The 17,212-nt window shown below is 40.9% G+C and overlaps 1 pseudogene; it reads left to right on the plus strand.

The window, feature by feature from the left end:
- Positions 1–14,506: 14,506 nt before the first annotated feature.
- On the plus strand, positions 14,507–14,938 carry LOC149126471 (large ribosomal subunit protein uL23 pseudogene; annotated as a pseudogene).
- Positions 14,939–17,212: the final 2,274 nt, after the last annotated feature.

Genomic DNA, 17,212 nt, shown 5'->3' on the forward strand with positions numbered 1-17,212 from the left:
CCCACATAGATTCACTGGGAGATGCTGGGGTGTTTTCAAAAGGGTCAAAAATGAGGTGAAAAGGTTGTTAGTTATTTGGGTACATGACTTCCAGAGAGGATATTTGCTTCCCACACTGAAGAAGGGAAGCCAGTGTAGCACAAACCTCCTCCAGACGAGAATGAATGGAGAATGATTTCTGTCTTGGGTTTGTTCTTAGTAGACCACTTCCTCTCTGTGGTTATTTCAGAGGGAGCATTTAAAGAGCAACGGGGAATGACAATGTGCCTCCCCACCATGAACTGAATACTGGGTTCTCCTTTCGTGGCTGTCACACAGAGAGGTAATATTAGTTGCTTCAAACTCAGGAGTGAGGGAAATAACCAAGTGTCAGGGCAGCTAGACTTAGACTTCAGCTTGAATTTACACTGGCCTATGTGGAGCTACAGAGAAAGCCCAAGCACTAGCTCTAAATGTTGAAAAAAGAGGAAGTGGCTAATTATCTAATTCAGGGATGAAGAATAAAGCACTAAGACTTGGTTACCTGGCAAACAGCACTCAGCAAATCCCAGACACCTCTGGGGGTGAGAAAACAACACAAAGTACCCGAAGCAAGACACTGGGCTTGATTCAATAGTGTGTCTGTGTGTCCTTGGCTATGTCTCCTCCAAGGCTGGCATTAAATCTATGCTATTGTCCCTTTCACTAAAACCAGAATTGAGGGACCAGGGTAAGCCATTGACCAGAGTGTTTCCTGAGTTCCTGAGGAATGTTGACTGAGGTGTGGTGTTTTTCAAAGTCTTTAATAAGCAGTACGCCATGTCCTCCGTACCTTTATTTTTCTAAATGTGTGGGGAGGACACTGTTTTTGGCTTCTTCACCAGCATTCCAGAACATTCCTGTGAATTCCATGCCATCCTCTGAAAGCAGACAGCATAACCAGAACTTTGTGCTACAATATTATATTCAGATTTTCCAAATAAGGAAAACATAATTCTGTAGACAACCTCAAACTAAGGACCAACAAAGAGGTAGCACGGAAATCATATTGCAAAGGCAATGTGGATATGAATAAGAGTACAACTCATGTTTGCCTTCAGGACTCTAGGGTAACAAAAACACACAAATGGTCTCTTTAATATCCTCTTCATGTCATTTTTATCTGACCACAGGTTAGCCAGACCACAAAACATTGTGTCAGAAAGCAACTATTGGTTTTAACGATGTAAATATTTGTTTTCCTAATGTGAGCATTGAAATTTCTACTGAGTTAACCAGAGTGCACCAACCTCTATGAAAATGTACTTTCCTCACAGAACTGGCCAGAGGTGGAACTTTTCCTCTGCTTACTAAGAAAATATGGAAGTGCATTTCATCTGGATGACAACAAGAAGACGACGAGACAGAGGAGAGAAGGGGAAAACCACTTCATTTTCTCTCTGTCTGTTAAATAGACAGGAATTTACCAAAAATACACAGGGGAGAAATTTTGCAAGTGACCAAGGAACAGTTTTCAGACTCTACCAAAATACTCCTCAACCTAGAAAGTAGGAGAAATGATGAACTCCATGAACCCCATGCACAGGCTTTGAGACAGACTAGTATGCATTTGATTGCAGATTTCTTTTTAGAGTATCCCACAACTGCATTTATGCATCACTTTCCTAAATGGGGCAGCATAGCTCACTGTGAGTCACATGTGAGTAAGAATTAAAGTCTGGAACAACACAGAGACAAAGCACATGATGCAGTCAAGGCGTGGAAGCTTCCTCAGCGAGGCAAGTAACCAAGGCTGAGTCTAATCTTTGAAAGGAACCATCCAAAGGAAATTGCCTTAAATAGAAAGACTACCTTTGGAGCTACAATATCAAAATGTGAAAATAAAGAATAACTTCTTTGAAGAAGAAAGATACAAAACAGTTTTTCAAACACTAGATATCTCTCATTCTGTCTTTCAAATACATAAAAATAAATAAATAAATAACTTTGAAGGGGGAGGGATGTGGCATAGTAGGTTAAGTCACCAACCCTGCTTGGGATGTGGTATTTCACAGCAGAGTGTCTGGGAGCAAGTCCCACCTCCACAGTTGATCCAGCATCCTGCTAATACACATCTTGAGAGGCAGCATGTAATGGTTCAAACACGTGGGTTGCTGCCACTTATGAAGTAGATCCTGATGGCTTTGTCCTGACCCAGCCCCCTTGCTGTTGTGAGTCAGCAGATGGACGTGCCCTCTGACACTATGAATAAGATTAATTAATAAATAAAATACTTTAAGAATTAGAGAATTGTAATAGACATGGTGAATTCAGAAAGGTAGGTTGCTCTAAAACATACATTTATTAGAAAAACAAACCATTCTAAAAGGTTCTTTTTTAAGAACTTTATAAAATATACTCCACTAATAAATTAGCCTCATCAGGGACATTTTCTCCATTAGTCATTAGAGTCCAGTGCCAACGAGCTGTGTGATTTTTTTTAGCTGTGTGATTTTTTTAAAGATCTACAAAAATTATTGAAACCTGAAAAAGAAAGAAATAATGGCTCCAAATTACAAAATTAAAGCTACAAAATAGAGGATCAATAAATACTTAATGAAATATCTACAAAACTAACATTACATCAACTAGTCAACTGCAACCCTCCTCTAATAATTGCACATAAATTATAGTTAATGTGTGATATGGGTGGATTTTAATTTGTTTGATATATTATGCTTCAGAAATGGCCAACAGTATGCATATAAGGGCCATAAAATAACTCTGAATAACCCTGAGTAACACCAATATGATGATCAAAATGAAATTTGTTTTCTTAGAAACCTTGGAAGTTAAACAGTGGAATGTAGGAGAATTAGGAATATCAGTGTTCCGTATCAGTGCAGTAGACCTTGGAGAAAATACTGCCATCTCCCCCAAGAACAAGCAGTACTAGCTGAAATCCTTCCCTCTTTCCTCTGGATTAAGGCACTGCTATCTAGGAGTGTCTTTTTAAAATCCCTCTTTTTTTTGCCATTGAAAATAAGCTTTCTCTAACATAGGTAAATGTGGCTTTCACATGTCATTGTGAATCCAGTCAGAAAACCAATTAGACAGTATTTCCTGAGAGGTAATAGCTAAGGAATATGCTGGGTGGTGAGAGAGTGGATGTGAATCCGTAGTGTGAAGGAAGGTTTGGTTCAGGGCAAGGCAGGCCTGACTGAGAAGTAAAATTAGAAAATTCATGTCAATGACATGAAGGCACTGGGTGGAAAATGTAGTTTAGAACTAACACTGGATACAGATATCCTCACCTGTACTTCCTTGTTAAAAGAAAATTATCTACCTACTGTTTACTTATCATCCAATAAATAGGATGATGCATCAGTTAACACTCTAGCAATGTGAGGTCATTATGTTAAGTGAAATAAGCCAAGCACAGACAGAAAAGTCTCATATGATCTCACTTATATGTGGAGTCTAAAAACAAGGTGATATCATAGAAATTAAAACTACTATGGTGGTTACCAGAGGCTGGGGGGGAGTGGAATATGGGATGAGGAAAGGTTGATTAATGTATACTACACTATAGTTAGATAGGAGTAAGAAGTTCTAAGGTTCTACTGTAGGATGACTATACATAATGCTAATGTACTATACACTTCTCTATTAAAAAATGAGAAGATAGGCCGGCGCCGCGGCTCACTAGGCTAATCCTCCGCCTTGCAGCGCCGGCACACCGGGTTCTAGTCCCGGTCGGGGCGCCGGATTCTGTCCCGGTTGCCCCTCTTCCAGGCCAGCCCTCTGCTGTGACCAGGGAGTGCAGTGGAGGATGGCCCAGGTGCTTGGGCCCTGCACCCCATGGGAGACCGGGAAAAGCACCTGGCTCCTGGCTCCTGCCATCGGATCAGCGCGCTGCGCCGGCCGCAGCGCGCCGGCCGCGGCGGCCATTGGAGGGTGAACCAACGGCAAAAGGAAGACCTTTCTCTCTGTCTCTCTCTCTCACTGTCCACTCTGCCTGTCAAAAAAAAAAAAAAAAAAAAAAAAAAAAAAATGAGAAGATAGGATTTTTTATATTTTCACCATAAAGAAATGTTAAATGTTTGAAGTGATAAATTTATTTACCGATTGAACATTGCACAATACCACATAGCACTCATAAATATATATATATATAATGTCTTTTAAAACTGTTTTTAAATATCTGAAATTTCAAAAACTACAATGAATAGATAAAATGAAGAGAACCTAAAATGTTTTCCTTAAGCTTTGTCTCTCTTCTCTCTTCCCAACTTCTCATCTCATCTCTCCAATGAACATACACTCACTGACTCTATTCAATCTAAGTCAGATGTTGTTTTATTTTAATTGCTGGATTAGCAGCTATAAAGCTAAGGTGGGGAACCTCAACAACAGATAGTTCAGTTTACAGCTAAGAATTGTGGGAGTAGAAGAGTTGTGATATTTTATGCAATATTAAGTCAGACAGGCTATCATGGAGCAAATTCTATGGTTTTTATTTATTATACATGAAATTGCTTCTGGATATCTCAGGAGAAATGCAAAAACAAAATCAGGCCAGACAGTAAATTAGAAACTAAAGGAGCCATGAATACAAAGCAGGAGTAGGGAATATAGAGAAGGAAGTTACTCAATTAATTTGACAAAATTCGTTTTGGTTTTCCAATAATTCCTTGTGTTTGGCTTTTACATAACTATTCTCAACTTGGAACATTTCTATTGACTTGAAAAAAAATCAAGATAGAAGACAAGAGGTGATTAAAATTATTTTTCATCCTTTCCTATTTAAAAAGTTGATTGCTTGGACAAGCTCTTTCCTATCATCTTAAAGTTTTCCAGAGCAGATTTTTAATTAAATATTATTTTCTAAAAAACCTGTTATTGGGACCACCAGTGCCAGAATCCCATATGGGCACCAGTTCGAGTCCTGGCTGCTCCACTTCTGATCCAGCTCTCTGCTATGGCCAAGAGAAGCCATGGAGGATGGCCCAAGCCCTTGGGTCTCTGTACCTGCATGGGAGACCTGTAAGAAGCTCCCGGCTTTGGATCAGCCCAGCTCCACCCATTGCGGCCATTTGGGGAGTGAACCAGTGGATGGAACACATCTCTCTCTTTCTCTCTCTCTCTCTCTGCCTCTGCCTTTCTGTAACTCTGCCTTTCAAATAAATAAATAAATCTTTAAAAAAAGAGGATGTTATACTACTATAGTTTTAATGATCTGTGATTACTTTAATATTTACTGTACATGCGTAAAATGATCATTTTTCCATTCAATTCATTCAAGTATTGCTTATAGTGTTGTCTATATTTCTACTAAACTAGAGTGCTTTTGCTTTTTACTTATTAAATTTCTTATTTGATGAAGTATTTACCTTTTTTACTGTAATGTTAATTTAAAATGTTATCTCAAAAACTAAAAAAAAAGAAAGGGAGAAGGAAGGAGGGTAGGAGGGAGAGATGAGGAGGGAAGAAGGGAATAAAAAATGACAAAAAAACTATTTAATTTTAAATATTTATTTATTTATTTATTTATTTGAAAAGTAGAGTGGCAGAGAGAAAGGGAAAAGAAGGGCTTGCTTCCTTGGGTCTCTCAAGTGGCAGGCAGGGACACAAGCACTTGGGCCATCATCTACTTTTCTCCCAGGTGCATTAGCAGGGAGCTAAATCAGAAGCTAAGTAGCCAAGACTCAAACCAGCATTCTAATATTGGGATGCTGGTGTCACAAGCAGGCCCATTGGAACACAGTGCCAGCCCCTGAAAATTTGTTTAATTTTAATCTTAACTAAAATGAATGATACTATAATTTAAGCATGATTTGGCTCCCAAACTTAAGTTGTTGATTAAGTCCCAACGTTATAGACTGGTGGTGCTGACAGAGTGCAGACTTGACCCAGTGATGGTGTCTGGGTCTAAGGGAGATTTTTAGGGCCTTGGGGAGGAAAATTCTAGAAAAAGGCTGGGTATATCTGTCTGAGTCAGGCCCAGACAGTCTCTGTCTGCTCCCTCGCTTGCTAGGTGACATTCCTCAACCATTCCCTCTCTCTCTGTGATGCCTTGCTATTCAAATAAATAATTCATTTTAAGAAAGCTCCTCTATTCTGTTGCTCATAAAATGTGTTACTATGAACTATAGTATCCCCAGTGTGCTGTGAACCACAGACCTTGTTATTTGCATCTGACTGTGTTTTGCTACCTGTTACCCTACCTCCCTCTATTTTCCCCCTCTTTCCCTTCCTAGTCTGGGAATCACAAGTGTATGTTCAGATCAACTTTTTTTTAAGTCAAGTGAGAACATGTAGTATTTATCTGTATCTTACTTATGTCACTTAAAATAATAAGTTCCATTTCCATTCACTTTGCTGCAAATGTCAGAATTTCATTCTTTTTATGACCAAATAATATCCCATATGTGTACATATATCACATTTTCTTTATTAATTCATTGGTTGGATCTTGGTTGATTAATATCTTGGCAACTGTAAATAGTGTTGCAATGAGCAACAGAGTTCACATACCTTTATGATATAATAATTTTGTCTCTTTTAGATGTATTACCAGTAGTGGGATTTCTGGACCATAAGGTAGATCTATTTTTAGTTTAGGTGTTATGTATTTCTAAATTTTATTTACTTTTAAAAACTTATTTTAAAGGTAGAAAAACAAACAGAGAGATATTGCATTCACTGGTTCACTCCCCAAATGCCTACAATGGCCACATCCTGAACATGGTGGATTGCCAATAAAATTGTGCCAAATGAATGTACAAATCTCTCATCTTCCATATTAGAGAAACTGCATAGGATAATGACTGATAACTTAGACCCAAATAAGGAGGAAGGACATTCTATTAGAAGAAACAGAGAGGAGTCAGAATGATGAGGAGATGCAAGTGTTATCCTCCAGGGAAAGGAGGAAGAGAGAAATCCATGGGGACACAATTCAGAGGAGGAAAGCAGACAATTGGTCTGCAATTCCACTCTACCTATGTCCCAGCTCTATTTCCCAAAGGGAAGACTTTCTGTTAATGGACTCTATGCTGACACTCTCCAAATATTAAGAATAGCTTAAAGCGAATGTTGGTGTTGCAGAACAATATCAATATTGGCCAAAAAAAAAAAAAAGGAACCCAGAGATCCATAGCTTATATTTATTTAAATATGACCATTGTTTCCAATTATTAATGAACACTTCCTTTTTTTTCCTTTGGTGCTAGATTGTTTCCTTTAGTTTCTAACTAAAGAACTTATGCTCAGATTATAACTGAAAAATTTGAAGCTTTAGTTGGTTTAATTAAAATATATAGGAGGCGGCTGGCGCCGTGGCTCAATAGGCTAATCCTATGCCTTCGACGCCGGCACCCCGGGTTCTAGTCCCGGTCGGGGCGCCGGATTCTGACCCGGTCACTCCTCTTCCAGTCCAGCTCTCTGCTGTGGCCAGGGAGTGCAGTGGGGGATGGCCCAAGTGCTGGGCCCTGCACTCGCATGGGAGACTAGGAGAAGCACCTGGCTCCTGGCTTTGGATCAGTGCGATGCACCAGCTGTGGCGGCCATTGGAGGGTGAACCAATGGTAAAAGGAAGACCTTTCTCTCTGTCTCTCTCTCACTGTCCACTCTGCCTGTCAAAATATATATATTCTAGAAGTCTCTCTGCCTCATATATATGAGGCATATATATGAGGCAGAGAGACTTCTAGAATATATATGAGGCATATATATGAGGCAGAGAGACTTCTAGAATGAGACAGGGAGGGCCTACGCCCCTAAAAAGCAGGAAGCAGCTATAGAAGATATGATGAGTCTCTGCCCTTCAACATCCTTAAGATTAAGTTCTGGGCCGGCGCCGCGGCTCATTTGGCTAACCCTCTGCCTGCAGCGCTGGTACCCTGAGTTCTTGTCCTGGTTGGGGTGCCGGGTTCTGTCCCGGTTGCTCCTCTTCCAGTCCAGCTCTCTGCTGTGGTCTGGGAAGGCAGTGGAGGATGGCCCAAGTGCTTGGGCCCTGCACCCGCATGGGAGACCAGGAGGAAGCACCTAGCTCCTGGCTTCAGATCAGTGCAGCGCGCTGGCCGTAGCAGCCATTTGGGAGGTGAACCAATGGAAGGAAGACCTTTCTCTCTGTCTCTTTTTCTCTCACTGTTTAACTCTGTCTGTCAAAAAATAAAATAAAATAAAATAAAAAGATTAAGGTCTGCAGTTTCTGAGCGGGGAATGATGTAAGCAGGCAGATAGGATAAAATCAATTATATTTTTAAGCTGGAGACCACACCCTCTACCACAGCCCCTGTGTGATCTCATGCCCCTACCTGATCTCCCTTGAATGCCCACCTGCCCATCAGACTATGTAACCACCCCCCTTTGGGAGTAAATAAAAGGCCTGAAGCACGGTGGGCCCCTCCCTTTTTTGGTTGTGCACCCTTGTTGCACTTCTGGGCACGAGGCCTTATGGCCTCTGCCCTGCCTCTGCTTTCTTGCCTGCACGCTTGCTCCACGTGGCCCACTCCTGGCCTGCTCCCTGCCAGGTATGGACTCAACTTAGCTTCTAGATCTCCCTGTCTCCCTTAAATAAAGCCCTCACTTTCCTGCACATTTCTCTCACAGAATAAAAAACTTAAAAACTTAAAAAAATAAATAAATAAACCATATAGGAAAGTGGTGGAAACAGATGTGAACAAAACTTATATTAATGCATTAAATTTCTCTGGTGTTACTGACATAAAATTTAATTTGCTTTTATGACTGGATTAGAATATTCATCATTCCTTATAAGTGTCTTTCTCCTATGACTAATTAAACTTACCTTAAGAGTAGAAAACTGTATGGGTGTGATTTCTCAGAATTCTTTATGGTCACTTTCTTCACTATTATTTACTTTAACTGTTTTACTCAAATGAGTTTATTCTTGACAGGATCAGAGTCATAGACCTATGCAATATCAAATATTCTCACAAAGACATAAAGTGTTGACAGTGAAAGAACTTAGGGGCTGGCACTGTGGTGTAGTGGATAAAGCTACTGGCGGCTGTGCTGGCGTCCCATATGAGTACTGGTTTGAGACCCAGCTGCTCCACTTTCAATCCAGCTCCCTGCTATGACCTGGGAAACAGTAGAAGATAGTTCAAGTTCTGGGTTTCTGCACCCATGTGAAAAACCTGGAAGAACCTCCTGGCTCCTGGCTTCTGATCTACCCAGCTCCAGTCATTGCAGCCATCTGGGGAGTGAACCAGCAGATGAAAGACCTCTCTCACTCTCTCTACCTTAGCCTCTCTGTAACTCTACCTTTCAAATAAAATAAATAAAATCTTTTAAAAATTTAAAAAAATAAAGAACTTAAAAGGCCAGATACTTTCATTATATTTAGCTCCTGAAGTCTTAAAAAAGTTACAAAACAATATACTAGACTTGGAAATACAGCTCCCCAAGGCCACACTAACATTTGCCTGGAACAGTTCCTATTTCTCTCATTGTCTTGGTATAATTCTTTATTTATTTATTTATTTATTTATTTATTTATTTTTAAAGGCAGAGTGGACAGTGAGAGAGAGAGACAGAGAGAAAGGTCTTCCTTTGCCGTTGGCTCACCCTCCAATGGCCGCCGCGGCCAACGCGCTGCAGCCAGCACACCGCGCTAATCAGATGGCAGGAGCCAGGTACTTATCCTGGTCTCCCATGGTGTGCAGGGCCCAGGGACTTGGGCCATCCTCCACTGCACTCCCTGGCCACAGCAGAGAGCTGGCCTGGAAGAGGGGCAACCGGGACAGAATCTGGCACCCTGACCAGGACTAGAACCCGGTGTGCTGGTGCCGCAAGGCGGGGGATTAGCCTAGTGAGCCGCGGTCCTTGGTATAATTCTTAATAAGGTCCTCTTTTAACTTGGTCCAAGTCTGAAAAGAAGTTACATGTTTACCGTATACTACTGAAAAATGGTTGGAATTATCGCAAATATCCATCTTACTCTCTTCTATGCTATTTCATATCATATCATATTCTCATATGCCAAAATTACAAGATATTGTTGGATAATGGTTGAAAGGACAATGATATCTAGGGCTGGCATTGTGGTTTAGTGGGTTAGGCCGCTGTCTGTGAACTGGGGAGCTAGTTCAAGATCTGGTTGCCCCACTTCCAGTCTGGTTTCCTGCTAATGTGCCTGGGAAAGCAACAAAGGATGGTCCAGGATTTTCAGTCCCTGCACCCACATGAGCAACCTGGAGGCCTCTCCAGGCTCCTGGCTTAGGCCTGGCACAGCCCCCTGTGTTGCAGCCATTTGGGGAGTGAACCAGTAGATGGAAGATCTCTCTCTCTCTCTCTCTCTCTGTGTGTGTGTGTGTGTGTGTGTGTGTGTCCTTCTCTGAAATGCTGCCTCTCAAATAAATAAAAATAAATCCTTAAAAAATTTTTAAAAGAATCACAATATCTAAACCTTCACCAGGATGACTAATTTGAACTACAATAAGGTCACAGCTGTGACATGGTAAAAATTCAGAACAACATTTGTATGTTGCATTTTGGTAGGAAGAGACAGTTGCCTGCTGTTCAGTTTACATATTAAAATGAGACAGAATGAGTATGTGCTTTTCTCTGTCTCTGCCTCCTCCAAGCACCCCTGATTAGGACAAACAGCATTGTAACAAGACAGCTTCCATTCTACATCTGAAAAATCATAACAGATAAGCAAATTCCAATGCATGAAGTAATTTTGATTTTTGTTGAAGTAGTTTACTAAAAAAAAAAATCTTTATTTATTTGAAAGCCAGAAGCCAGGGGAAGAGACAGAGCAGACAGAGAAAGCTCTTCCATCTGCTAGTCCATTCCCCAAATGCTTTTAATAGGCATGGATGGGCCAGGCCAAAGTCAGGAGCCTAGAACTCAATCCAGGTTTTGCGAGAGGGTGGCTGGGACCTAAGTATTTGAGCAATCATCTGCTGTCTCCCTGCGTGTACACTAGGAGGAAACTGGAAACAGCAGTGATGCTGGGACTCAAACCCAGTCACTCCAGTGTGAACTGTGGGCATCACAAGCAGGGTCTTGACTGCTGTACCAAATGCCTGCCCCTTCAGATAGCTTTTACTTGCAAAATAAAATTGATTCAATACTTTAATAAACTTAGATTCCAAGAAATTTCAGTCCTTAGGTGGGTTTCTGAGATTATCACTCCATCCTCTCTTATTTTGTCATCAAATGAGCTCACTTATCTAATATTCTGAAAAAGTCCTCTACATTGGTAGGATTTATTTTTGCTACTTCATCATTTTCTTACTCCTCTTTTGGAAGAAGCCTTCAAAAGTTTCATGGAAAATTCTTGTTGTCAAAAAAAACTATGAATGGATTTCACAATTATCTTTGCACTCACAAGAACTTATGCTTTAATTCCATTTTCCATGAATTTTTTGGAAGCATACTTGTATTTTGATGTGAACTAACATGCTTTAATTGGGCTGGAGGTATGTATTTACGTAAAAGCATGAAGAAATTTAGCTGAATTATATCACACTATAAAACATGACTCTGAATTTTTAAAAAATCCTGGAAGCAGTAATTATACAGATAGAATTTTGATGGTTGTTAAGTTATGGCTATTATTATGACTCAGATCTGATATGGTATACAGGAAAGTAACCTTTTTCTTTGGTACAAGCATTCTGTAAGCAATTGACATTCTTATGTGAATATTTAAACATTGTTTGAGTTAAAATGGCATGGTTGCTTTCATCTTTATTGTAAAATGTTTATTTTGATATTTTAGATCTCAATCATGAGTAGTTTTCTGAGGGTTAGTGGAACATGTAATGTCCCTTAAACTGAGAAGAAATCTTGAGACCAAAGAAAAAACAAGGAAACTCCAGATATGAATAAAGAGTTTATCTTTTTCATTAAGATTTATTTTACACACCAATTGTTTGTTGCAATTGGTTTCTAATTTTTTTAAAATTTTATTTCAGGTATACAAGTTTCATGTATTTCATGTATACAGATTTAAGCACATAGTGATTCTTCCCACCCTACTCTCCCTCCTCCCAACCCTCCTCTCCAACCCTTCTTCCTCCTCCCTCTCCTCTTCCCACTTAAAGAGTTTATTGGAGTAACTTGAACGTGGGATTCCAGGCTGAGATAGATGAGCAATCTGGTCAGAAGCAGCAGCAAGATTTTTCTCCCTAGGGCTGTTGATGGAGGAAAAATTTTACAAATCCCACAGGGAGATGGAGTGGGAGCTTGTTCTATAACATTCCTTCATGTATGTTTTAGGAGCCAGCCCCTCAGACATCCTTGTGGCCTTTCTGTTCTTACCAAAGAGTCTTATGATTATACTTTTATTGAAGATTTATTTATTTATTTATTTGAAATTCAGAATTACACACAGAGAGAAGGAGAGGCAGAGAGAGGGAGAGAGGTCCTCAATCCCTTGGTTCATTCCCCAGCTGGCCGCAATGGCTGTAGCTGCGCTGATCTGAAGTCAGGAGCCAAGAGCTTCCTCCAGGCCTCCCATTTGGGTGCAGGGACCCAAGGACTTGGGCCATCCTCCATTGCTTTCCCAGGCCACAGCAGAGAGCTGGATCAGAAGTGGAGCAGCCAGGACTTGAACTGGCACCCATATAGGATGCTCACACTGCAGGTGGTGGCTTTATCCACTACACTACAGCACTGGTCCCATGATTATGCTTTAAAAAAAAAAAAGACTTATTTATTTATTTATTTGAAAAGTTACAGAGAGAGGGAGAGACAGAGACACAGAGAGCGAGAGAGAGATCTTCTGTCCTCTGGTTCACCCTCCAGATGGCTGCTATAGCCAGGGCTGGGCCAGGACGAAGCTGGAAGCCAGCAGCTTCATCTGGTTCACCTACATGAGTGGCAGGGACTCAAACACTTGGACCATCTTCTATTACTTTTCCTAGGCCATTAACAGGGAGCTGGATTGGAAGTGGAGCAGCCAGGACACAAACCCTTGCCCATATGATATGCCGCCATTGCAGGAGGCAGACTTACCCACTATGCCATAAAGCTGGTCCCATGATCATGCTTTTGTGTTTAAGCAATGGCATTACCTATGCAGCATGTGGTCAATGTCTTTCTGAGTTAGAGGGAGGAGTCAAAATGGTTGGATAAGGCTTACAATGGCATCACCACGGTTTGTTGTCACACACTCTAGTCCTTACATAGTCTGGCCCATAGAGTCACTCAGTCATTCTGCAAAGGTTCTAGAGCCATATGTTGAGAGGTGACAGGTAGCCAATCCTACAGTAACAGTAAATTCTACCTCATATTATTGTTAATGAATAAAACAACAGAAACAAATGTAATACCTCAATTTCCTGGCAGAGATGGAAGCCAAGAGGAAAAAGAATTCCTGAAAGAGATGATCTATATGGCTGATAGCTTATTGCATAATGGATAATGGATCAATTACACTAGCTTTGCAGCCAAGGTTATGTAGAGCATTCTTTGTCAGTGAGGGTACAGGTGCCACTCTGTGAGGCACTTAGGTTATCTTGGCCTACCCAGTTCTATAGGACTACCTTATGCATTGGGGCAGTTTCTGGTATATTAAAGACATGATTGTGTGTGTGTGTGTGTGTGTGTAATCATTGAGATCCTTCAAAGTAGACATAGTGAGGGCAGTAATGGCCAACTTGGCAGTTAGCCCAGCATAGGAGGATAGAAAAATGTGAGCATAAATCACTGTCTATTTGGTTTGGGATGACCTACATACTCTCCGATTTATTGAAACCTTGGAGGGTGGTTGCTTGGTTGGATCTCTAGCTACTAAATGCTATCATGGGATCTGTTGCTGTATCCACATATGTCGAAGAACATTTATATCCTCTGAGAGTGACAAAGTGTTGATATAGTTAATTTGCGACCTGCTTACCAAATGTGTGGAACACCTGATTTGGCTCAGCAGGTGTCTTCATGGTATCTAGTGAGGACAGCAATGTAGACGATCCCAGTCATTAGTCTGCAGTGAGTACTTCCCAAGTGGTTCGGGGTCCCCAGTACCCAGACTTTAGTAGGGTTGTCTTTCTTTTTTTATATTTTTATTGCCACATAATATTTTTACATAGTTATAACATAAAATGTGGCATATTGATTTATGTGTACAATGAATGATTAACAACTCAAGATAATTAGTATATAAATTATCTAAAACTTTTACCATTTCTTTATAGTGAGTACACACAAAATCCTCTCTTCCAGATATTTCCAGATGTATAGTTCATTATTGTTAATTACATTCATGCGGTTGTGACACTCTCGCTTCTGGAACAAATCTGGCTGTTGGTCATCTGCCTCAAACTTCTCCTCTTGTGTGGCTCTTTGCTTCTGTGCTCCTCCTTCCACTGATCCTACACTGATATGTAAATAAGACAGTTTGGTCTCTCTCCTTACACTTGCAATCATAAGCTGCCAAATATGACTCATCTTCAGGAAGAGAAGCTTGTTGTAATGTGAGATCATCTCAGAACTTTCCATACTTCCTTGCACTGTTTACCATACCACAAAAGCCATCTTAAAAGTGATTAAGCTTTTCACCAAGATGGCACTGAAGGCAAAGATGGAAGCTCCTGACCCTCCTAAAGTCGAAGCCAAAGCAAAGGCCTTGAAGGCCAAGAAGGCAGTGCTGAAAGGTGTCTACAGCCACAAGAAAAAGATCTGCACATCACCCACGTTCCAGTGGCCCAAGACACTACGCCTCCGACGGCATCCCAAATTTCCTCGGAGGAGCGCCCCCAGGAGAAACAAGCTTGACCACTATGCCATCATCAAGTTATTCCTGACTGCTGGGTCGGCCATGAAGAAGACAGAAGACAACAACACACTGGTGTTCATTGTGGATGTCAAGGCAATAAGCGCCAGATCAAACAAGCTGTGGAGAAACTGTCTGACGTTGATGTGGCCAAAGTCAACACCCTCATCACACCTGACGGAGAGAAGAAGGCATGTGTGCATCCTGATTATGATACTTTAGATGTTGCCGACAAAATTGGGATAACTGAACTGAGTCCAGCTGGCTAATTGTAAATACATGTTTTATCACCATAAAAAAAAGTGATTAAGAGCAGCCGACACTGTGGCATAGTAGGCTAAGCCTCCACCTGCAGTGCTGGCTTCCCATTTGAGCATCAGTTTGGGTCCCAGCTGCTCCTCTTCCAATCCAGCTCTCTGCTATGGCCTGGGAATGCAGTGGAAGATAGCTCAAGTTCTTGGACTTCTACACACATGTGGAAGACCTGGAAGAAGCTCTTGGCTCCTGGATTCAGGTCAGCCCAGCTCTGGCCATTGCAGCCATTTGGGGAATGAACCAGCAGATGGAAGACCTTGCTCTCTGTCTCTCCTTCTCTCTGTAACTCTGCCTCTTGAATAAGTAAAAAAAAAATCTTTTAACAAAATAGTGATTGAGCCACTGGCAGACTAGGAACAATAAGACTATTTTGTGAATTTGTTGATCTCAGTGCAGAACTTGAGACACAGTTCCTAGGCTTCTGGTCTCATGGTGCTGTTGGTACCTTCTTTTTTCATCAGTTTGAGCCTGGAACCTGAGGCCAAGCTATATTTTCAAACTGTACTCTGCCCTGACCACGTTTAAATACCGACCCCAGCCAACTCATCACACTTAAAATCCTACTGTGTTATCCATTTTAACCTTATATTATAGACCAGTGATTTCCAGCTCACATTCAAACTTCACATCAATGAAAAGAACAATTCTTATTTTTGAAACCCTCAGGCTTTGATCTTTGACTTAATCTTCTCAAGCAATTTATGACTGCTAATGCTCTCAAACTTTCTCTTCTTATATAGTCTTCTCCTCGGCAATAATCAATATTATCCTAAAACACAGATACAGGGAAAACGAAACATAAGAAATGTTCTGGTTCTCATTAGTCATGTCTCTGCTTAATAACCCTGGGTGGTTCCCCAGAGATGATAAGAAAATTGCTTGCTTTGGCAGAAAAGATTCCTTAAAATCTTATTTCAAACAAAGTTGATGACTTCATCTCTAAACACTTGATTTCATAACTATCCCCCAAAGCTCATGTGCTCTCCTAATAAGTCAATGCGACTAAATTGATCCCCCCAACTTATCATACATTTAAATGCCATAATACCATTATGTGTTTTCATTCTCTGAACTATGAGAAGAAGAGAGGTCTAGGCAGTTGTAGCCTTGTACATAACAAGGACACTTAAAAAATGTATTTATTTGAAAGGCAGAGTTACAGAGAGACAGAGGGAGAGGCAGAGAGAGATCTTCCATCTGTTGGTTTACTCCCCAGATGGCCACATTGGCTGGGGCTGGGCCAGGCTGAAAGCAGAAGCTAGGAGCATCATCCAGGTCTCCCATATGAGTGCAGGGGCTCAAGAACATAGGCCATTTTTGCTGCTTTCCCAGGCACATTATCAAGGAGCCGGATCACAAGTGAAGCAACCAGGAATAGAATCGGCACCTATGTAGGAATCTGGCACTGCAGGCAGTCAGTCGTATAACCCACTGAGTCACAGTGCTGGCTCTGATAAAGATAATTTTCACACATGAAGATCAGAAAATGCTTCCCTGAAAAATCTTAAATTTATTGACCATTTTATTTTTTGCTCAGCTTGAATCCTAGGTCTTGTCCTGTGTCTTCATGCTTTCTATTTTAGGTTCTGTCCCAGAAGGCACAATGGATGATAATTCAAACCTTCTCTTGCTTCAGTTTATTAGCATTTGCTTCACTATTTATTCACCTCCTGATCCATTAGGAATTATATCTTTTGTTTTTCAATTTTTTAGATTTATTTATTTATTAGAAATGCAGAGTTTCAGAGAGGCAGAGACAGAGAGATAGAGGTCTTCCATCCATCCGCTGCTTCACTCCCCAAATGGCCTCAATGGCCAGAGCTGCGCCAATCCAAAGCCAGGAGCCAGGAACTTCTTCAGGATCTTCCAGGTGGCTACAGGGGCCCAAACACTTCCAGGGCATAGCAGAGAGCTGGATTGGAAGTGGAGCAGCTGGAACTCGAACCAGAGTCCATATGGGAAGCTGGCACTGCAGACGGCAGCTTTACCCACTATGCCACAGTGCCAACCCCTTGTTTTTCAATTTTTATGTTATATTTTTTCTATTCTAATGAAATTTAACAACAACAAAAAGAAATTGGTTAAATATGAACCATTTTCGTAAGATAAGAAATTTGCTGTGATAAAGCAAATACATACATGAATTTTCTGTATTTTGAACTGTTGTTAAACTAATGAATT

Source organism: Oryctolagus cuniculus, chromosome 5 (assembly GCF_051225735.1).
Source record: "Oryctolagus cuniculus isolate XC-2025 breed Fujian yellow rabbit chromosome 5, ASM5122573v1, whole genome shotgun sequence".
Taxonomy (NCBI): Eukaryota; Metazoa; Chordata; class Mammalia; order Lagomorpha; family Leporidae; genus Oryctolagus; species Oryctolagus cuniculus.